Raw genomic sequence first — 20,726 nt, 5'->3', positions numbered from 1 at the left:
AAAGGAATGATCGCGTGGTATAAAAAGTTCCTCTTATTTAAGATTTCTTCAAAAAGAAATAATCTCGCATTATAAAAAGTTCCACTTACTTAAGATTACTTCAAAAAGAAATGATCATGCAATGTAAAAAGTTCCACATATTTAAGAGTTTTTCAAAAAGACATGATCATGCGAAAAAAAAATTCCACTTATTTAAGATTTTTTCAAAAATGATCATACGATACTAAAAGTTCCTCTTATTTTAAGATTTCTACAAAAAGAAATGATCATGCCTTAAAGCTTAGGCTTCCTAAGAATCCACTTTTTGGGTGTTTTTTTTTCCCCCGAGTAAACTTGTTTATTCATATTCTAGTATTGCTTTTACTTGATGTCAAAACAGAGCGAAACTATTTCTCTTTCTCTTGACGTTATTTATGTAACGAGTTTCACGTTCTCTCATGAGAGTAGTTGGACGAGAAACAGTCCGCTAACTGAATCAATACACTCTGTAACGAGCACATTGTTCCACTGATTCGGAGCCTAATTTCGAAGCCTCTAGTCGCAGTTTATTTAATTTATCCATTAATGATGGCTCTGTTACTAGAGTGCGGAATTTCAATATTGTTCTGAAGAGCTGGATATGAAATATTCAGAAGTGTATTGATTGGGTTTGGCGAGTATTGATTGATGCTGTTTCTAAAGTATGTTTATTTTCATGAACAGAAGATTTTATAATTGGATTTTGCTTGGTTTATGCAAGAATAAAAATGGTTCCTAGAACAATTGAATCAGGATAGTTTGCCCTCGAAAAGTTAGTTTAAAAAATGTATCAAAATGAAAAAAGTAAAAATAAATAAATAAATTAACGAATGAAAAAAAAACTACATGGAGCAATATGTATGTTTAACGAGAATGTGGTTGTCTTTATGTTGGAACAAATATTTACTACACTTTCTGAAAAAATGATTGAAAGCATGATATCGTTATCATGAATCCCAATACCTATAAATTTTCTGCAACCCTAGAACTATACAGGGTGTTTATGAAGTCTCGGACCCATTTTAATGTTTAATAACTCATAAAATAATAAAGATAGATTAAAATTAATAACATAAAAGGTTAGATAGACTCAAAAAGTTTCATGACCCTTGTCAATGAACTTCCACGTGTGCCCCCTTCGTCACTCGGAGAATATCTAGTTGATAGTCAATTTCACGCCAGGTAGCGGCAAGCATGTCGGCATCCATATGTGTGAACATATGTAGCATTCTCCTTAATATCCGCTCGAATAAAACATCACATAGAAAAGTACTACATAGAACAAACACATCAAAAGTAAACATAACATTGCAATAGTTGCCAAAAACAAAAAAGAGACAAATGCAATTAATAAGCAGACGATATTTAGAAAAGTACAGATATTTAGACTGGAAAATGAAATTATCTGAAACTAACCACACGCGCAGACGATATTTACAAAAGTAAAGATATTCAAACCTGAAAAGGAAAATATATGAGTTATTCCATCAATAAATGCCATAAGTTTGTTTATATCTTCATTATTTTATGAGCTATTAAACATCAAAATGGGTCCGGGAATTTATAAACACCCTGTATTTCCGTCAAAATTAAAATATAGCATCGTGCAATCAAGTTTTACCAGTGCAATACTATGATTCAACCAAGCACTTTTTCTTGGCTTCAAGCAAGCATATTCAACCGATATTATAAATAACCATGCTTCAAAAATTTTAACAGCGTAGCGAGCAGGAGAAGAAAATAATGGTGAAAAATTGCTGTCATTTTCACGACAATTTTTGATCTAATTCTTACAGCACTGGTGCAGTAATGATAAATGAAAATCACTTTTTGCTTTGAAATCGGTTGCTTTTTGTCACGTGAGCCAATTAACCAATCGAGAACGATTAATGCCGACTAAAATCGCTTGCTGCCATTTTAAGTTGATTTTAAAACATTTGACGTGATTTGCTTAAGTGTTTTGCATAGAAACTTTTGTGTTATTTTAGCTGTGCAGGTTGGAAGTTTATTGAATTCTGAAGTTGATAGAATTCAATAATTTCGAAACAAAAACTTAATTTATGAAGATGGAAAACTAAAAAAGAACATCCGTTTGTTTGAATTGTGCAATATGAAGAGTATACTCAAGGAGAAAAATTGTCAAAGAAAATTGTGCAGATTGTCGAGTGAGCTTTTATTTTATATCCATTATCTTTCAATATTAATTATGTAGAATGCAGTACTTGTAAATACGTTGAATTAATTAAAATTTTTCACTTTCTAAATTATTAATTTTTTTTTAGAAAACAAATAGTTTCATTACTATAAAAACATGGGCAGTATATTTAATTACAATATTATCTTTACGTATTTTCAACATTATTTGAAAATATTTAATATTTATATTATATAAGGCTTATTTTAATAATTTTGAGTAATAATCATTGATACTATTATCAATCAAATAATAGTTTTTTGCTGGGTTCAGTTTGCAATGGCAGACATTCCAGTTTTTTTTCTCTATAAAAGCTAGGTTTTTCAAGAAAATAGATTTCAAGTCATTTAAAAAAAACACTGGCTGAATGTTCTGTTTAAAAGGGAAAAATCGGTTAATCTTTTTTGATGTTTAATTTTCTTTTTAAGAAAGGGAAAATCAGCAAACGCATTATAATGCTGCAAATATTTACAGCCTAGGCAAATAAAAGTTTATTCCTTAATTTTCTATCTCAATAAACTATAACATATATAAAGTATAGGAAGTTTATCTTTTGAATAATTACTATGCTACCTACTTTCTTTTACTCAAATTTAAAATACAGAAATGTTTTTTCCAAATGCAAAATGTTTGTTAAATTGTTATAATAACGTATTTATAATTGTTTGCATACTAAGGATGTTATTAAAATTTAATGAATGCATTTTGAAACATTACTCTCTATTGAGTTTCTTGGCAGAATATTATCATAATGCTGTTCTTTCAAAATTCTCTTCATTAATGAAACTTTATTTAGGATGTATTGGCACATGAGACAAAATCTTAACAATATATAATCTTCAAATACATAAGTCTAAGCTTTATTAAATCAGTAAAGTCTGTTTACTTAAATAAGAACTGTTAAATTTTTAAAATGTAAATTTAATGCAACGTTGAGAATTTTCCCTTTTGGATTCAAATTTTTTTCATATTTTGTATTCCGATTTGAAACTGAAAACGGTAGTATCATCTGAAACTTTTCTGAGTAAAATTAAAATATTTGAAACAATATAATGATAAGCCACATTTTCAAATTGTCCAGAAGAGTGGTTTTGGTAAAGAAAGCTCAACGATGCAGGCAGTAAGATATTTCCATGCATTGTGCTTTATCTAGTGACAATTCCGGAAACCCGAAAAGCACTTCTGGAAACAATACTGAGGGTCAGTTTCATATCAAGATTGCAGCTACCTACCATAATGTAATGCGCAAGAATTTAAATCCATCGGGTAAAAAATGGGATTCTGCACAGTTTGAGTTTTGCTGTTCTGTTATCTTGGATTCCTGGTGACTGTAGTATTCTGGGAAACAAAAGTGCAGACCAGTGCGCGAAAGTAACTAAGAACCTTGCTAATAGACCATTAACTTATTCTAATATTAAAAATGCAATCAGTCTTATTTTACAATTAAGATGGTAAACAAACCGGAATGATGAAGCAAATAACAAATTAAACACCCTTGAGCGAACAATTGAACCTTTTTCGCGAATATCTCTGCTAAGTAAATATGAAGTTATACTGAATCGCTTACGCATTGGTCACGCAGACATTGTGCACAGACACCTTCTACTAGGCGAACTTTTACCATATACTTATACACCGAAGAGCCATTACATTATAACCATCCTCCATCTATAACAATGGGCTCGCCCAGGTTTTCATGGATCACATTAGGACCCATAATCCTCATAGAACAATCCCTGACGTCTGTAAGTTACTTGAACATCGTTGCAGACCAGGTCCACCCATTCATGGCAACAGTTTTTCCTGCGGGGGATGGTGTTTACCAACAGGGTAATGCAGAGCCGGATTATACCTTTCGTAGGCCCTAGGCACAGAGCCGGATTATACCTTTCGTAGGCCCTAGGCATAGCCGTTTTTGCCCCCCCCCATTCCTCCCCTCTTTCCCCGCTAAAATTTTCTTGCATATTTTTTTTTTACATTTTATTAATATGGGTTTTAATTTACGAATTTGTTTATCTAACTTTATCTGCAATACCGACATACTGCCGATATTGCAGTTGATATCGATAATACCATTTTTGGTGAAAATTTACTCTTCCGATTTAGAGGAAAACTTTGTAGATGAATTTTTACTATTTTCAAATTTGTATGAGCATAAATCTGCACAAGAAATGTTGAAGGCTCAAATTAAAGATAAACTTGTGAATACTTTTCCTAACGTTCACATTGCATTAAGAATATATTTGTCGATTCTTGGATCAAATGCAGAAGGAGAAAGATCTTTCTCCAGATTAAAATTTATAAAAAATTATTTGCGTTCAACAATGAATCAAGATCGTTTGGCATCTCTCGCACTTATGTCTATTGAATACGACATTTTGCGTAGTTTGGAATTCGACAGCATAATACAAGATTTCGTTGAATCCAAAAATCGCAAAAAAGTAATATATTAGATCATAAGATTCTGCAAAATAATTTATTACCGAAAAATATTATATTTTTATTTGTATCTTCATAATTTTGTGCAAAATACACTTGTTGTTTTTAAAGCTAAATTATTTTGGTCAATAAATTTTTTTCTCCCAAGTTTTTCTTAGGCCCCTGAATTTCGTAGGCCCTAGGCACGTGCCTAGTGTGCCTATAGGATAATCCGGCAGTGGGGTAATGCACCATGTCGTAAGGATCGAATCGTCATGGATTGGTTCAGGGAACATTCCAGTGACTTTCAAGTCATGTCTTGGCCCCCAAATTCACCTGACCTTAATCCAATCGAGCATTTGTGGTCCTACTTGGAAAACCAAATTCGTGCTGCCACGCTACCCCCTCTCAATGTGAGGGAATTGCAGGACCAGTTGGTGAGCGCTTGGTACCAGATACCTCAGACTGCCTATCAGCACCTTGTGGAATTAATGCCACGGCGTGTGCTAGCAGTTTTGAGGGTTAAAGGTGGTCCTACATGTTATTAGCAGAGCGGTCATAATGTAAAGGTTCTTCGGTGTATATACCTATAAATCAAACCAAGTTAATGGTGCGGGATCGCCATTTTTGGCTCTTGAACCAGAATTGTAAGTCAACTAAGTTATAATTTGATAAAAAAATATATTTATTCGATGAAAGTAAATTTTTGTGCTGATTTTGCAGATTAAAATATTGTCTGCAGCAATTAATAAGAATTCTCAAATTCGTTCTCTCGAACCATGAACACAGTACTGTAGTACGTGAAAATTCGATGATTTGGTCAGAAGTTATTCAAGCGTTCTGCGTTTATTTTATACATAATGATTTAATAAGACAAAATATCATGAAGAATAATTTCTAAGTAAAGTTATTCCCATTAGCTTGAATTGATTGAAACATGGAAATAAAGAGGTTTTTAACCTTTTGGTTATTTGCCATTTCCCTTTCATTTCAATTTAATTGTTAGTGGACGCTGATATTTCATATTTTATTATATTTGGACTAAGTCAACCACATGTGATCTAGAAATGTTGAGTGACATGATATCTTGGTTGGGCGTCGACTTGGAAGAGGAGCCAACTCGATTAATATTTAATATACAGAGAGAAAACAAGATAAGGGCCTTCAGATTAGAGGAAAAAAATAATTAAGCAGAAAAACGTGTTGAATTTTACATTATAGTACTTGGAAAAAGGGTGTAGTTATGAATGTATAAACGGAAACCTTTTCGGCATAATTTAACACATTGTGAATTATTCTTGGTTTAAATATATGAATGAAATGACTGTTTTTATAGTAATTATCGACATTCTATTGGACTACAATATAACTTGGATATAACTTGGACAAACATGCATAATACTAAATGTTTATTAAAACAGCAAAAACAAAATTTCAAATAAACATTATTGCCATTAACTAATTTACAAATTTTCCCAGTGGACACTTTTGGCTTTAATGAAGAGCGGTAAATTTGTCATAATTTCTTAATACTATTGTTATGGGCTGCAAAGTACCCCAAGTCAAAATTCTTGATGGTACCATCAAAGAATTATGATGGTTTATGTTGGTTTAAATAAGATTCTTGATGGTCCAACATGTGTTGATGCTCACCATCATACAACAATTTCCATCTAGTTTTGATGGTTTTTGATGGCCCAACAAATTTCCATCATTACAAAATGGAAAATGTTGGTTTATGTTATGATGGTAAACCATCAATCAATGTTTGATTTTTGATGGACCAACATAAACTTTCATATTTTGATGGCAGATGTTGTTTTACCATTATGATGGTCTACCAACAAGTTATGTTATTTTAATGTTGGACAAACAACAACCATCGAAATATGATGGAAGATGCTGCATGGCTATTTTGATGGTCCACCAACAAGATGTGTTTATTAATGTTGGACCAACAACAACCATTAAAATATGATGGAAGATATTGCTTTACTATTATAATGGTTCAACCATCAAGTTATCTTTTGTATTGCTGGACCAACAGCAATCATCAAATTAAGATGGAACATGTTGTTTTAGTACTAGGATGGTACAACCATCATGTTATGTTTGTTGTCGTTGGACCAATAACAATCATCAAAATAAGTTGGAAGATGTTGTTTACCTTTATGATGGTCAACCAGCAAGTTACGTTTTAATTGTTATACCAACAGCAACCAACAAAATATAATGGAAGATGTTGTTTATCTATTTTGATTGTTCAACCATCATGCTATGTTTTTTATTGTTGGACCAACAACAACCATCAAAATAAGATGAGAGTTGTTAGTTTATCATTATGATGGTAAACCAGCAAGTTACGTTTTTATTGTTGGGCCAACAACAACCAACAAAATATAATGGAAGATGTCGTTTATCCATTATGGTGGCTCAAGCATCATGCTATGTTTATTATTGTTGGACCAACAACAACCATCAAAATATAATGGAAAATGCTATATGGTCATTTCGATGGTTTACCAACAAGTTGTGTTCACTAATGTTGAACCAACAACTGCCATTAAAATATGATTGAAGATGTTGTTTATCTATTATGATGGTCAAACCATCATGTAATGTTTTTTATTGTTCGACCAACAATAACCATCAAAATAAGATGAGAGGTGTTGTTTTATTATTATGATGGTAAACCAGCAAGTTATGCTTTTATTGTTCGACCAACAACAACCATCAAAATATAAGGGAAGATGTTGTATGGCAATTTTGATGGTTTACCAACAAGTTATGTTCACTAATGTTGGACCGACAACAGCCATTAAAATATGATTGAAGATATTGTTCATCTATTATGATGGTTTAACCATCATGCTATGTTTAATAATGTTTGACCAACAACAGCCATAAAAATAAGTTGGAATATGTTGTTTAACTAGTATGATGGTTCAACCATCATGCTATGTTTTTTATTGTTGGACCAACAACAACCATCAAAATAAGATGAGAGATTTGATTTTATCGTTATGATGGTAAACCAACAAGTTATGTTTTTATTGTTGGACTCACAGCAACCATCAAAATATCATGGAAGATGCTGTATGGCTATTTTGATGGTCTACCAACAAGTTGTGTTTACTAATGTTGAACCAACAACTGCCATTAAAATATGATTGAAGATGTTGTTTATCTATTATGATGGTCAAACCATCATGTAATGTTTTTTATTGTTCGACCAACAATAACCATCAAAATAAGATGAGAGGTGTTGTTTTATTATTATGATGGTAAACCAGCAAGTTATGCTTTTATTGTTCGACCAACAACAACCATCAAAATATAAGGGAAGATGTTGTATGGCTATTTTGATGGCTTACCAACAAGTTGTGTTCACTAATGTTGAACCGACAACAGCCATTAAAATATGATTTAAGATGTTGTTCATCTATTATGATGGTTTAACCATCATGCTATGTTTAATAATGTTAGACCAACATCAGCCATAAAAATAAGTTGGAATATGTTAATTAACTAGTATGATGGTTCAACCATCATGCTATGTTTTTTATTGTTGGACCAACAACAACCATCAAAATAAGATGAGAGATTTGATTTTATCGTTATGATGGTAAACCAACAAGTTATGTTTTTATTGTTGGACTCACAGTAACCATCAAAATATCATGGAAGATGCTGTATGGCTATTTTGATGGTCTACCAACAGTTTGGGTTCATTAATGTTGGGCCAACAACAACCATTAAAATATGATGGAATACGTTGTTTAATTATTATGATGGTTCAAGTATCATGCTATGTTTTTTTATTGTTGAACCAACAACAACATCAAATTGAGACGGAGGATGTTACATGGCCATTTTGATGGTCTACCAACAAATTATGGTTGGTAGGACCTATATTGGACCAACAATAGCCATAAAAGTATGTTGGAAGATGTTATTTTACAATTATTACTGTGCAACTATCAGGTTATGTTTATTGTTGTTGAACTAGCACCAACCATTCAAATATGCTGGAAACAGATGTTTTGCTGTGATGATGGTCAACCAGTATATTATGTTTAATTTTAGAGCAAAAAGCAAATATATCTATATATCGTGAAATATGCTGTTTTACTATTATGTGCACATGCGTCATAAATTAGTCAGGAGAAGTTTTTTCTAAAATTTTCAACACTTTAAATTAGAAGTATATGTTAAAAATTACAATAAGAGTCTAAAAATAAATAGTTTTTGCAAATAATGGGAATAAAACAATAGACTGCTTATTACGATTGAAACAAAAAATTAAGAAAAATTCATTTTAAGTACCCAAGTGTATAACATTCAAAGAAGATAAAATTATTATGCGCACGTACACTATGCTCGATCTTTTAATTATTAAACACGAAGTGAAATTACAATAGAATTTTTAAAAAAATAAATAGTTGTTGTAAATATTGACATTAAGATGAATTTGACAAATAAAGAACAATTAGGCTTTATATCAGAACTAATAAAGTTAAAAAAGATTAATTCAAAGATTAATATGAGAGAGAGATTTTTATGTGCACGTGCATTGATTGAGCATTGTCTCGTGACATTTTACTGAAATGTTTAAAGTTATTATTTAAATTATTAAACATGTGGTGAAATTATTATGAAAGTTAAAAAATAAATGGTTATTGCAATTAATACAATTAGGGGAATTTTAGAAACACAAAACAATAAAGCACACATCAGTATTTATTTAATTAAGAAAGATTTAAATTAAATAAAAATTTTAATCGTATTCGCTACAGTCGAGTATATTTTTATGATATTTAACAATTGGGTAGAAATTTGTGCTTTTAATCTCAAAAAATATTGTTTTTTTTTTTTATCCAATTCCCGCTTGGAGAATGACCTTTCGTCATATAGCCATCTGAAGGGTAGATTTGTTGGCCACTTTTTCAGGGGCACCGTATTAGGTGGACCAACGTTGCTCCCACATTAAAGACAGATAATACAGAGAATTGAAGAATATCCATGCCTTGACCGGGATTCGAACCCAGAACCTTTCTGACGCAAGGCCAGTTTTCTGACCCCTACACAGGTCATTCCACCCAAAAAAATATAGTAATATGTTTTAAATGGTTGAAAATTAATAGCAACCGCAATTAATATCATTCAAAGGAATTTTAAATTCAGAAAAACAATAAAGCTACATATCAGTATTAATGTGATTAAAAAAGATCATATGGATTATGGGTACATCATTCATATGGGTACACGACTGAGAAATTAAAATATGAGCACGTGCAGTACTTGAACATTGTCCCGCGACTTTTTATTGAAAGCTCGAAAGTTGGCATTTAAATTATCAAACATGAGGTGAAATTATAACTAATGGTTTAAAATAAATGGTTATTGCAATTCATTACATAATGGTGAATTTTAGAATCACAAGACAATGAGGTTACAAAGCAGGATTACTTAAATCAAAAAGGATTTAAATAAGATTGGGATGAAAGTTGCACTTTTAAATGCAAAATATGTAATAATATGTTATTAAAGGTTAAAAATTAATAGTTACTGCAATTAATATCACAAAAGTAAATTTTTAATTCAGAAAACAATTTTGCTTCATATCAGGATTAATAAAATTAAGAAAGATTCATTCATATAGGTACACGAGTGATAGATAACATTTTTATGTGCACCTGCACTACTTCATCATTGCCTGGTTACTGAAAGGTTAAGACTTGCTTTTTAAATTATTAAACATTTGGTTATAACATTATTGAGTTTTTTAAAAATGTAAAGCAATATAGCAACATATCAAGATTATTTAGATTAATTAGAAGAAAAATTTAAATAAAAAAAAATTAGAGATTTTGCAATATTTATAAAAGTACTATTAAAGGTTAAAATATAAATAGTTATTAAATATAATAACATTGAGGTAGGTTTTCAATTTACAAAATATTATGCATATTCAGATTATTGAAATTAGAATGATTCGTGGATTTAGGTAAACGAGAGATAGATTAAATGACAGGGGGGGGGGAAGTATTTTCCTTACACATTTACTTAAGTCGGGCATATTCTAATAACATTTTATAATGGCGTGGAAATATGAGATAATTCAAAATAATTATATATATTGTTTTTGTTGTCATAGGTTCTTAGGGCAAGGGGCTGTGATTGTATTTTTTCAGTCGCACCATCCATGGCCAAGAATTCTACCTCAAATATTTTTTTTAAACAAAACTATATATAACTTATGATGAGATAGTGGTTAGAAACAAAAGGTTGAGTAGATACTTTAGGTACTTTTATTTATGTCGCACTAGAACTGTACAATGGGCTATTGACAACGGTCTGGGAAACATCTCTGAGAATGATCCGAAGAAGTTTGCCATCACAAATTTCGTCACGCCATCTCCTCAATTTATATATAGATATGAAGGGAAAAGAAATTTTCACCAGATTCCTGTACCCATGGTACTGCTAAGCGACTGACCACAGGACTTTCCATTCCAGAGATTTTGCAGAGCACGTATAATGCATGCACTTCTCGGTGAGAGGTTAGCAGAATCAGGGATCGAACCCTGCAATTTTAATTAAGAAAAATAAATAATAACAGTTTATATGGCTTAATTTAAAATTCCAGATTATGCTTTCATTTCTCACAAAAAGTACAGCATTTATGTTTCATATATAAGGTAGCAGTCGGTGTGAATGCTCCTTGATATACGTTGCTTCTATACATTCGACCCCACGTCAAGGGCAATCAGAGATGCAGTGTGAATTGTGCTTGAGTGTTCTTTTCAAACTTTACGCTTGGGTCGAGTAGCAAAATATCAACTCAACTTCTTCTTGTCAGTTGTTATTCCACAAGCCGGCGTGGTTTTCTCATGTAAGTTTATGTAAAATTATTTATTCTTTTAATAATTATTATTTTTTTATTGTCTTTTTCTTCTATATAATTTATTTGCAATGTTTATTAAATTTTGTGGAGATCGAGCTATTAATAGATTGCGGCAAATCAGAAATTCCATTATTCTTCCATCAATGTTTTCCCTAATCGTTTTTCCATGCTTTGCTTGCCATTTGATCCCAATAAATATGCTCTTTTTGTAAAAATAAAACGAGATCTCTTAAAAATTTATTCAGATTCCATTTTAAAGAAAATTAATTCACTGTTAAGAAATTAAATATTAATAGGTAGAAGGATTTATACATAAACGGTGGGAATCAAAATTATAAAAAAAAATTTAACTGTTGATGTTATAAGATATTTGTAGCAAAGAAAGTGATTGATAAAACAATTGTTATTAATATTGTTAAAAGTCTTTTGAATTCAGTCTTACTTTTGAGACTAAATTTTAAGACTAGTATCCTACAACACTAGCGATGCTTTATATATTAATAAACAATTTTGTTTTTCTTTCATTTTATTGTTATGATCTGTTTTTCTTATCTTTTTCGTCAGTTATTTTTGATGTGAGCTTATTTGCTTTCCACTATAATCACATTCATGTTCAAGAAGTATTCCTTGCTAAATTTAATTTTAATTTTGATTCATCATAAAAGGATTACTACATAAACGGTGGGGATCAAAATTATATATATATATATTTTTTTAATGTTATTTAGAAGATATTTGTAGCAAGGAAAGTGATTGATAAAACAATTGTTATTAATATTGTTAAATGTCTGTTGAATTTAGTCTTACTTTTGAGACAAAATTTTGAGACTTGTATCCTACAACACTAGTGATGCTTTATATATTATTTAGCAATTTTGTTTTACTTTCAATTTATTGTTATGATCTTCTGTTTTTCTAATCTTTTTCGACAGTTATTTTTTATGTCAGCTTTATAGCTATCCACTACAATCACATTCATGTTCAAAAGTTCAAACAGTATTTCCTGCTAAGTTTAATTTAATTTTTGTTAATTTTGATTCACCATTAAAGGATTTATGCATAAACGGTGGGGATTAAAATTATACATTTTTTATTTGATGGTATCTAGAAGATATTTGTAGCAAAGAAAGTGATTGATAAAACAATTGTTATTAATATTGTTGAAAGTCTTTTGAATTTAGTCTCTGGTGTAAGATCGTCATTCAGATGTGGATGCATTTGTCCGTACGCAAACACTCGGTGCATATGGCAAAGTACCAAAATCCTGAACCTCCGTCACATGGAGGACAAATATCTGTGTGGCTGACTGAATCTCACAAGATAATCTCTTCTGAGATTAAGATTCGAAATGGGGTTCAGGTAGCCCAAAGTGTTGCAATAAGGCTTTGTGTCCCGGATCTTAGAATTAAGTCGCTGAGCACGTAACTTTTGAGACTAAATTTTAAGACTAGTATCCTACTACACTAGTGATGCTTTATATATTAATATGCAATTTTGTTTTTCTTTCATTTTATTGTTATGATCTGTTTTTCTTATCTTTTTCGACAGTTATTTTTAATGTCAGCTTTTTTGCTATCCACTATAATCACATTCATGTTCAAGAAGTATTCCTTGCTAAATTTAATTTAAATTTTGTTAATTTTGATACATCATAAAAGGATTTAAACATAAACGGTGGGGATCAAAATTATAATTTTTTTTTTAATGTTATCTAGAAGATATTTGTAGCAAAGAAAATGATTGATAAAACAATTGTTATTAATATTGTTAAATGTCTGTTGAATTTAGTCTTACTTTTGAGACTAGTATCCTACAACACTAGTGATGCTTTATATATTAATTAGCAATTTTGTTTTACTTTCAATTTATTGTTATGATCTTCTGTTTTTCTAATCTTTTTCAACAGTTATTTTTGATGTCAGCTTTATTGCTATCCACTATAATCACATCCATGTTCAAACAGTATTCCCTGCTAAGTTTAATTTAATTTTTGTTAATTTTGATTCACCTTTAAAGGATTTATGCATAAACGGTGGGGATTAAAATTATATATTTTTTATTTGATGGTATCTAGAAGATATTTGTAGCAAAGAAAGTGATTGATAAAACAATTGTTATTAATATTGTTGAAAGTCTTTTGAATTTAGTCTCTGGTGTAAGATCGTCATTCAGATGTGGATGCATTTGTCCGTACGCAAACACTCGGTGCATATGGCAAAGTACCAAAATCCTGAACCTCCGTCACATGGAGGACAAATATCTGTGTGGCTGACTGAATCTCACAAGATAATCTCTTCTGAGATTAAGATTCGAAATGGGGTTCAGGTAGCCCAAAGTGTTGCAATAAGGCTTTGTGTCCCGGATCTTAGAATTAAGTCGCTGAGCACGTAACTTTTGAGACTAAATTTTAAGACTAGTATCCTACAACACTAGTGATGCTTTATATAATAATAAGCAATTTTGTTTTTCTTTCATTTTATTGTTATGATCTTCTGTTTTCCCAATCTTTTTCAATAGTTATATTTTATGTGAGCATTTTTGTTATCCACTATGTTCATGTCCATGTTCCTGAAGTATTCCCTGCTAAGTTTAATTTTTGTTAATTTTGCTGCACAATAGAAGGATTTACTGGTGGGTAGAAGGTGAGCATTAAAATTATTAAAAAAATTTTTTAATCTTTTAAAGTGACTGAAAATATACTACATTATTAACATTATTTATTCCCATTACATGAGCGCAATTAGCTTAACGCTGTTGTAAACATAAATATTATTTCCTTTAAAATGTTAATTCCTTTCTAAACAATGTATTTCTGTTTAAGGGAATAAAATGCAATTTATTTTTTTTTTCTATTGGCTTACTTTTCAGTGCATTAGTTTGGAGGAGTTGAAATGAAAATTGGAGCCTCTGAATGTTGAGTTGATCATTTAGATGAGAAGTGATGCCTTTGAGAGGATGAGTAAGTATTCTAATTATTTTTTTTTCTTTTCTTGGATTCTCAATCCTGATAGTTTTGTTAGTGCGAAAAACAATCCTGATTCTACCTTTTTAAAAGAATTTTTTTTCTTCAATTGAGTATGTAAACTTTTTGTAATGTCTGACTTTTATTTGCTAAATATATTTACTTCAATGTCTAGAGCAGTGATTCTCAACCACTGTACCGCAGCACTTTTGTTTGCCGCTAAATTCTTAAAATGTGCCTCCAAATATTAGAAATGATACAATTATAATGCTTTTTTAGTAAAGAGTGAAGTTTAAATTAAAGAAAAGTTTTTACATATACATAAGTCGGCGATTGTCTTGTCTCTGATAATCTTAAAATAAGTTAATATAAGAAGGAAGCGTTTAAATTGTCGTTGGCAATTTTAAAAGAATGTTGAAATAGGTAGAAAATTTAATGACTATTAAAATTATTAATTAACGAAAGAAAGAAAGTTAAATATTAATTTTCAAACGGATATTAAAGCTAATCATTAAAGTAAGCTATGCAATTAATAGTTATAAAAGCAAATTAACAAAGGATAACTAACAAAAAAAATAAGCTGACAATTTATAATTAGCAAAAAAAACTAGTTAACAGGAAATCACAAAAAAATAACAATTAAAAAAAACTAACAGTTAATAACTACGTAAAACAAGCTAACAATTAATAACTAGCAAAAAAATAAATAACTGTTACTAACTAATAAAAAATTAGTCGAAAGAAATAATTAGTCTCTTAATAAACGTGCTTTTGTAGTACATGTTATTTTATTTTACATTCAAAATTATTATCACGAACTATTTAACACAGTGTATTAGTGATAAATTAAAAACTTTTAAACTAATTTTTTTTCATTGTGTGCCGTCAAATTTCAAAATCGTTAAAAGTGTGCCGCCACAAAAAAAAAAAGGTTGAGAATCACTGGTCTAGAGTGATGGTGCAAGGTGTCATTTCGCCAAAGCTTCGGCTGCTAGTATATTATTATATATATTAAGCTAGTATATATATTAAGCTTTCATATTGAGGGCATAATGTTTGTATATTCAATATATATATTCCAGTTTACTTTGCATTTTTGCTTTATTATTACCAATTAAGGTAAAATAGTCTACGCTCATTATTAAGACCCCCATTTGTGCTCTTCTTCTGTTATAATGGTCGTTACGTAAAGTCCCATTTGCTGTTCTATTGGTGCAATGTCCATTAGATCGTCCAAGCTGAACAAATCATTCCAGTATAATAATAAAAGAATCTTCTGTTTGTAATTTTCAGAAAATCTTTAACAGAACCAGATGTTAGGAAATATATATACATTTGGAACTAACATTTTTGTGGATCGAAAAGTATTAAAATCAAAACTTGCTGAAATATACAAAATCCTGAAAAGCATTTTGTTTATAATAATTAAAAAACCTGAAATAATTAAGGTTTAAAAATAGGGCGTTCCAATTTTACGCCATCGTGCTTGTAAAGCGACATTTCGATATCTAAAATAAGTATTGACTTGAGTTTTCGCACAATAGTAAAAGATGTTATTTGAAAAAATTTCAATATTCAAAAGTTACCAAATCGCAGTTCTTCGATGGCCAGGCCTAAGCTTCAACCTTACTAAAGGCTTGTTCCATTTATAATGTTCTTGTTTCTTAATTTTCCAAATAATTTTGAAAATAAGGTAATAAAAAAAATTTTGCTTTTTGTGTAGAATTAGAAACAAAAGACAAATTCTGTTAAAGAAAATATATGCTGAGTCAAACACTTGACATTTCTTTTGGAAATAAATGCGGTAACATTAGGGTTAAAGACAATGCTTTTTTAAGTATAATTTACTAGTGATAATTATTATTTTAAAATTTTTTTTGATAAAAATGTTAAAACTTAAGTTTGTGATGGTTATTTTTAATGAGTCATATGTTTTTCTTACAGTTGCCACTTTCAATGCTTTAGATTTTTTTTACTTATATTCATTCAAGCAATAGCAATAATTATTCCTATTTTCCTACATTCAACAACTGTTAAAAAATGGGTTGAACTTTATATTTTGTCTGTTAAAAATCTATCTTTTTTGAAGTAGGATAATTGATTTTAAATTTTTATATTAATAATTTTTAAATGATAAACTGAACTGCTTAAGTACAGTTAAATTCTTCATTATTTAATTAATTTTTTTTACTTTTTTTATTTTAGCATATATAGTTCCAAATTGCTTTCAAGTGTAAAATATTGAAAGGTTTTGCACAGTTGTAAAGTTCCTATTACAGTTGTTTAAATCAGTTCGCATCCTGTAGCTATATTATTTCTGATATTGTTAACCTTTATTTAATATAACATACTTATAAGAGTCTGTGTGTGGACTATTTTTTATGTCGCATACTAGCTTGCATATATTTTTTTCAATGCATAAAATCGATTTTCCTGCCTTTTTCTTTTGGCAACTGTGAGCATTTATTTTCTAATCAAACTCAAGTTTCTGACAGTTGAAAATAAAACTATAATTAAAATACACTCACTGGAACTAGAAATTTTCTGAAACTGTGTTTTTTAAAATATTTTTTAAGTTAATAAGAAAAGAAGCTGCATTTTATTTGTTTAATTTTTTATATTTTTGCCCATCAGCATAAGCTGATGTATTCAATATTTTGTTAATGAATTATAAACAAGTCTTCCTGCTTAACTTTTAAAGAGTTGGGGGTATGTAGCAGTGTTTGCAAAAACCTGTATTATATGTACTTATAATCAGGGCTTTGTTGATTGAACTGATTTTTTTAAAAGAAAATCATTGATTTAAATCAACTGATTTTATATATATATTTAAAAAGTTAAAAAACTACATTTTAAAGTATTGGTACTTTTACTATTTCTTTTCTTGGTATTTGTTAAATTCCAACGAATTTGAAATTACATTTTTCAAAATCTTTTGATTCTTGAGATTGAAAGTACAGATTAAAGTATACATTGAAGTATTTTTTTTTCTCATATGTTTACAGTATCTTTGACATTATCAGATTTTCTATTAAGAAATTTTGTGAAAAAAAAATTTCAATGGAATTTTTTTAGTTCAACTTATGTATTTTAATATAGGATTAAAAATTAATATTTTAATATAAAAAATATATAGATTAAATATTTATTTTTTGATGAATGACTACTTTTATAAATGCAATTTGTTACATTTATTTTGTCATTTTAAAACTCAGGAGGGAAAAAAAAGAAATCACAATTTTAAATTAAGATTATGGTTTGGTAATTGAAACTTTGTTTTAATTTTTAAAGCATTCTGTAAATTCTCTATTTCATCTAGTCTTTGAATTTCAATCAGGGATTTGTTTCAAAATGGTTGCTATGCATTCAAAGCTATGTTTTATAATGAAAAATTGTTTTAGGTAGCCAGAACTTCTAAGATATTCTTATAATAAACTTTTAATATTAATTTAATTTTGATTAAACATTTATGATGTTTTTTTAGTCATAAATCAAAGTTCTTTGTATTTGAATGAAAAAAATCTCAAGCCCTGCTTTAATATAAACATTAGATATAATTATTTACATATCTAATGTTTAGATTAGAAAAATATATCTAACTAGGAGGCTTCGCCCCCTGCTCACTGGTGCTCACCAACCCCCGGAACTGCCTTCGCAGTTCATTTCGGATTGCTTCGCAATCCGATGCTCGGTTTACTCGCTCATTGGATACGTTCTTAGCGTCTAGCTTTTGTATACTTTTTTGAACACTGAAGTTCCGAAAACTTTTCACTGTAGAAAATTCTAAGCCTGTGCATTTCAGTATTAATTTGAAATTGCAAACAGTTGACATATTTTTCTTAATCACACTATTCTAAATTTCAGATGTTGAGAAAAGTAACTGTTGTAAGTTTTATTTTAAAGTCTTTCCCACCAGAGGGCTAAAACCATGTGTTGTAAAACAATATGAAACAGTACTGAACGCCGAATGTAAAGCATCGGCTTCGATGAAGATAATTTTGTGAGAATTTTTTGATAATTCGGTGAGAATTCACCCGATTAGACATATGATGCTCACTACGTGCTCTTGCGCGCCGAAGCCTATCAATTAAAACATATTAGCGTTTTATATAATATAGATTAGCCAAATGATGCTCACTACATGCTCTTGCGCGCCGAAGCCTATCAATTAAAAATGAAAGCTTTTGCCAACGCGAGAAAAGAAATATCATCGGTATTATTTATACATACATATTAGCGTTTTATATAATATAGATGTTATATTAGAAATCAAAATATAATTATAAATAAAATATAATTATTTCAGTCATTTTTTGTCGCCTTCTACATGTACAATAAATTGCATAAGGATGAAGTTATTGTAAATAAATGAAGTGTGAAATATGAAGCATAATAAGTTAAAAATTATAAATTGAAACTTAATTAATGAATGGAATTTCTAGAAGTGTTGTTAACATCTGTGAAATGAAATGCGCTATTATTGCTATTGTACATTATTTGTTTTATAGATCTCAGAATTTAGTAATGTGTTTTAATAATTTATAATCTAGTAATTTATATTAATAATTTATAATGTATTTTTTCGTGTATTTAGCTAATTTTAATTTGTTCATAATTTTGTTTGCGAATAAGGTTGTAAAAAGGCATAAAATAAAGATAGGCATAAAAGTTTATAGAACAATATATTACAAAGAGCAACTTAACGAGCAACAATTATTTCAAAGAGCAACTTAATTAGGTAGTTTCAAAGAAAATTGATTGGAACTAATGAAATGTTAAGAAACTTATTTGGTGTGTAAAAAGATGGATTTTATTGGACTGAGCCCACCTTTGATAACCCTGAGATCACAAGAAAAGATTACTCAATTTATATTGTTAAATGTGATTGCCCGAACTTCATTAAAACTGTAATTTCATAATGCGTTTTTCTTTCGTAAAAGAAATCACTGTGTGCATAGAATTGTTTTCCCTGTCAATAATTGACTAAACAGCATAACAATTCACTAGCTGAATAGCTAAAATTATTTATGAATTTGGTATTCGTTAAAAAAAATATTTTTGAAGAAAGTAGAGTATTTACATATAATTTTATATTAACATCAAGGAGTTCCAAAAAAGTTTAATATTTGGTCTATACAAATTGTGCTAAGATGCAAAAAATCTACATAATTTGTCCAAATATTTCCAAACATCTTCATAATTTTATAACTGCCAATTTTTCTGCATTTACGTCCTTTTGTATAAATATATGCACAAATTGATACAAATATTAACCTAACATTTTTCTTAAAAGTAGGCTAATTTTAAATTTGTTTAATTTTATTTATTTTGGGTCTTGTTTGAATTTCACTTTATTACTTGTTATTATTAATTATTTAATTATTATTAATTAATAAAAAAATTATTATTAATTATTTAAAGAAGCTGTTAATTTGATTGCTCTTATTTTTTCTTCTAGATGTAATACGAGGACATATATGGAATGAATTAGTCAAGTTAGTTTAAAAGAAGTTTGTAAATGAAGACTGACCATTATAATTGTGAATTATGTGTGCTTGTTGTTGGAAAGAAGTTGCTTGAATAATATGCTCTGTTTAAATAAAAGATTTTAAATAAATATCCTTGATTTTATTTTGACATTGAATATTAATTTTTTTAAAAAATTTGTTTAATTTCTTAAATGTGTCACAAGCTTACATTTTTTTAATATTTCTTTCTAATTAGCCTGGATTGCAATTATTTTGATACTGGATTGTCTACTATATTAGAGAATAATTGCCGCAATAGTATTAATGTTTCATTTAAAAATACTGATATGAATTATTCTTGGACAAAATTATTTTTATAAATAATATTCTAATCAAAATTCACGCACAATTTGAGTTTTTCCTTCTTAAATTTGCTTAACGTTTTACCCAATGAGACCCGTCATGGAGATTACGTGTCAAACAGCAAGATGTAATGATAGTAAATCTGGATGATCCATAAGGATTAATCAAATCACATAAATCTGATTAAAATCATGTATAAGGTGATTGTTCCAACAAATTATTGTTGGACCAGCGGGAATATACCATTAAAACTATTTGCCTGTATTATGTTCGACGATAAATTCTCAGACAAAATTCCTACATTGGGATGATGGTTCCAACATTTGAGCAGTAAGAAAATGTGATGGAAATTTCTGATGGTCCAACATGTTGCTATTCTAATGTTGGACCAACATA

At 29.4% G+C, this 20,726-nt stretch overlaps 1 long non-coding RNA gene across 1 annotated transcript; it reads left to right on the top strand.

Moving 5' to 3' along the window:
- The first annotated feature begins 11,395 nt into the window (after positions 1-11,395).
- LOC147802488 (uncharacterized) lies at positions 11,396-20,116 on the top strand. Its single transcript, XR_015429567.1, has 3 exons — positions 11,396-11,525; positions 14,406-14,496; positions 19,958-20,116. It is a non-coding gene; the product is annotated as an uncharacterized LOC147802488 (long non-coding RNA).
- The last annotated feature ends 610 nt before the right edge of the window (positions 20,117-20,726 follow it).

Source organism: Parasteatoda tepidariorum, chromosome 10, assembly GCF_982258835.1.
Source record: "Parasteatoda tepidariorum strain Cologne lab strain chromosome 10, Ptep-v5.0, whole genome shotgun sequence".
NCBI lineage: Eukaryota > Metazoa > Arthropoda > Arachnida > Araneae > Theridiidae > Parasteatoda > Parasteatoda tepidariorum.
Note: the sequence above shows the minus strand (reverse complement) of the source record. Positions and strands in the feature narration are given on the sequence as shown.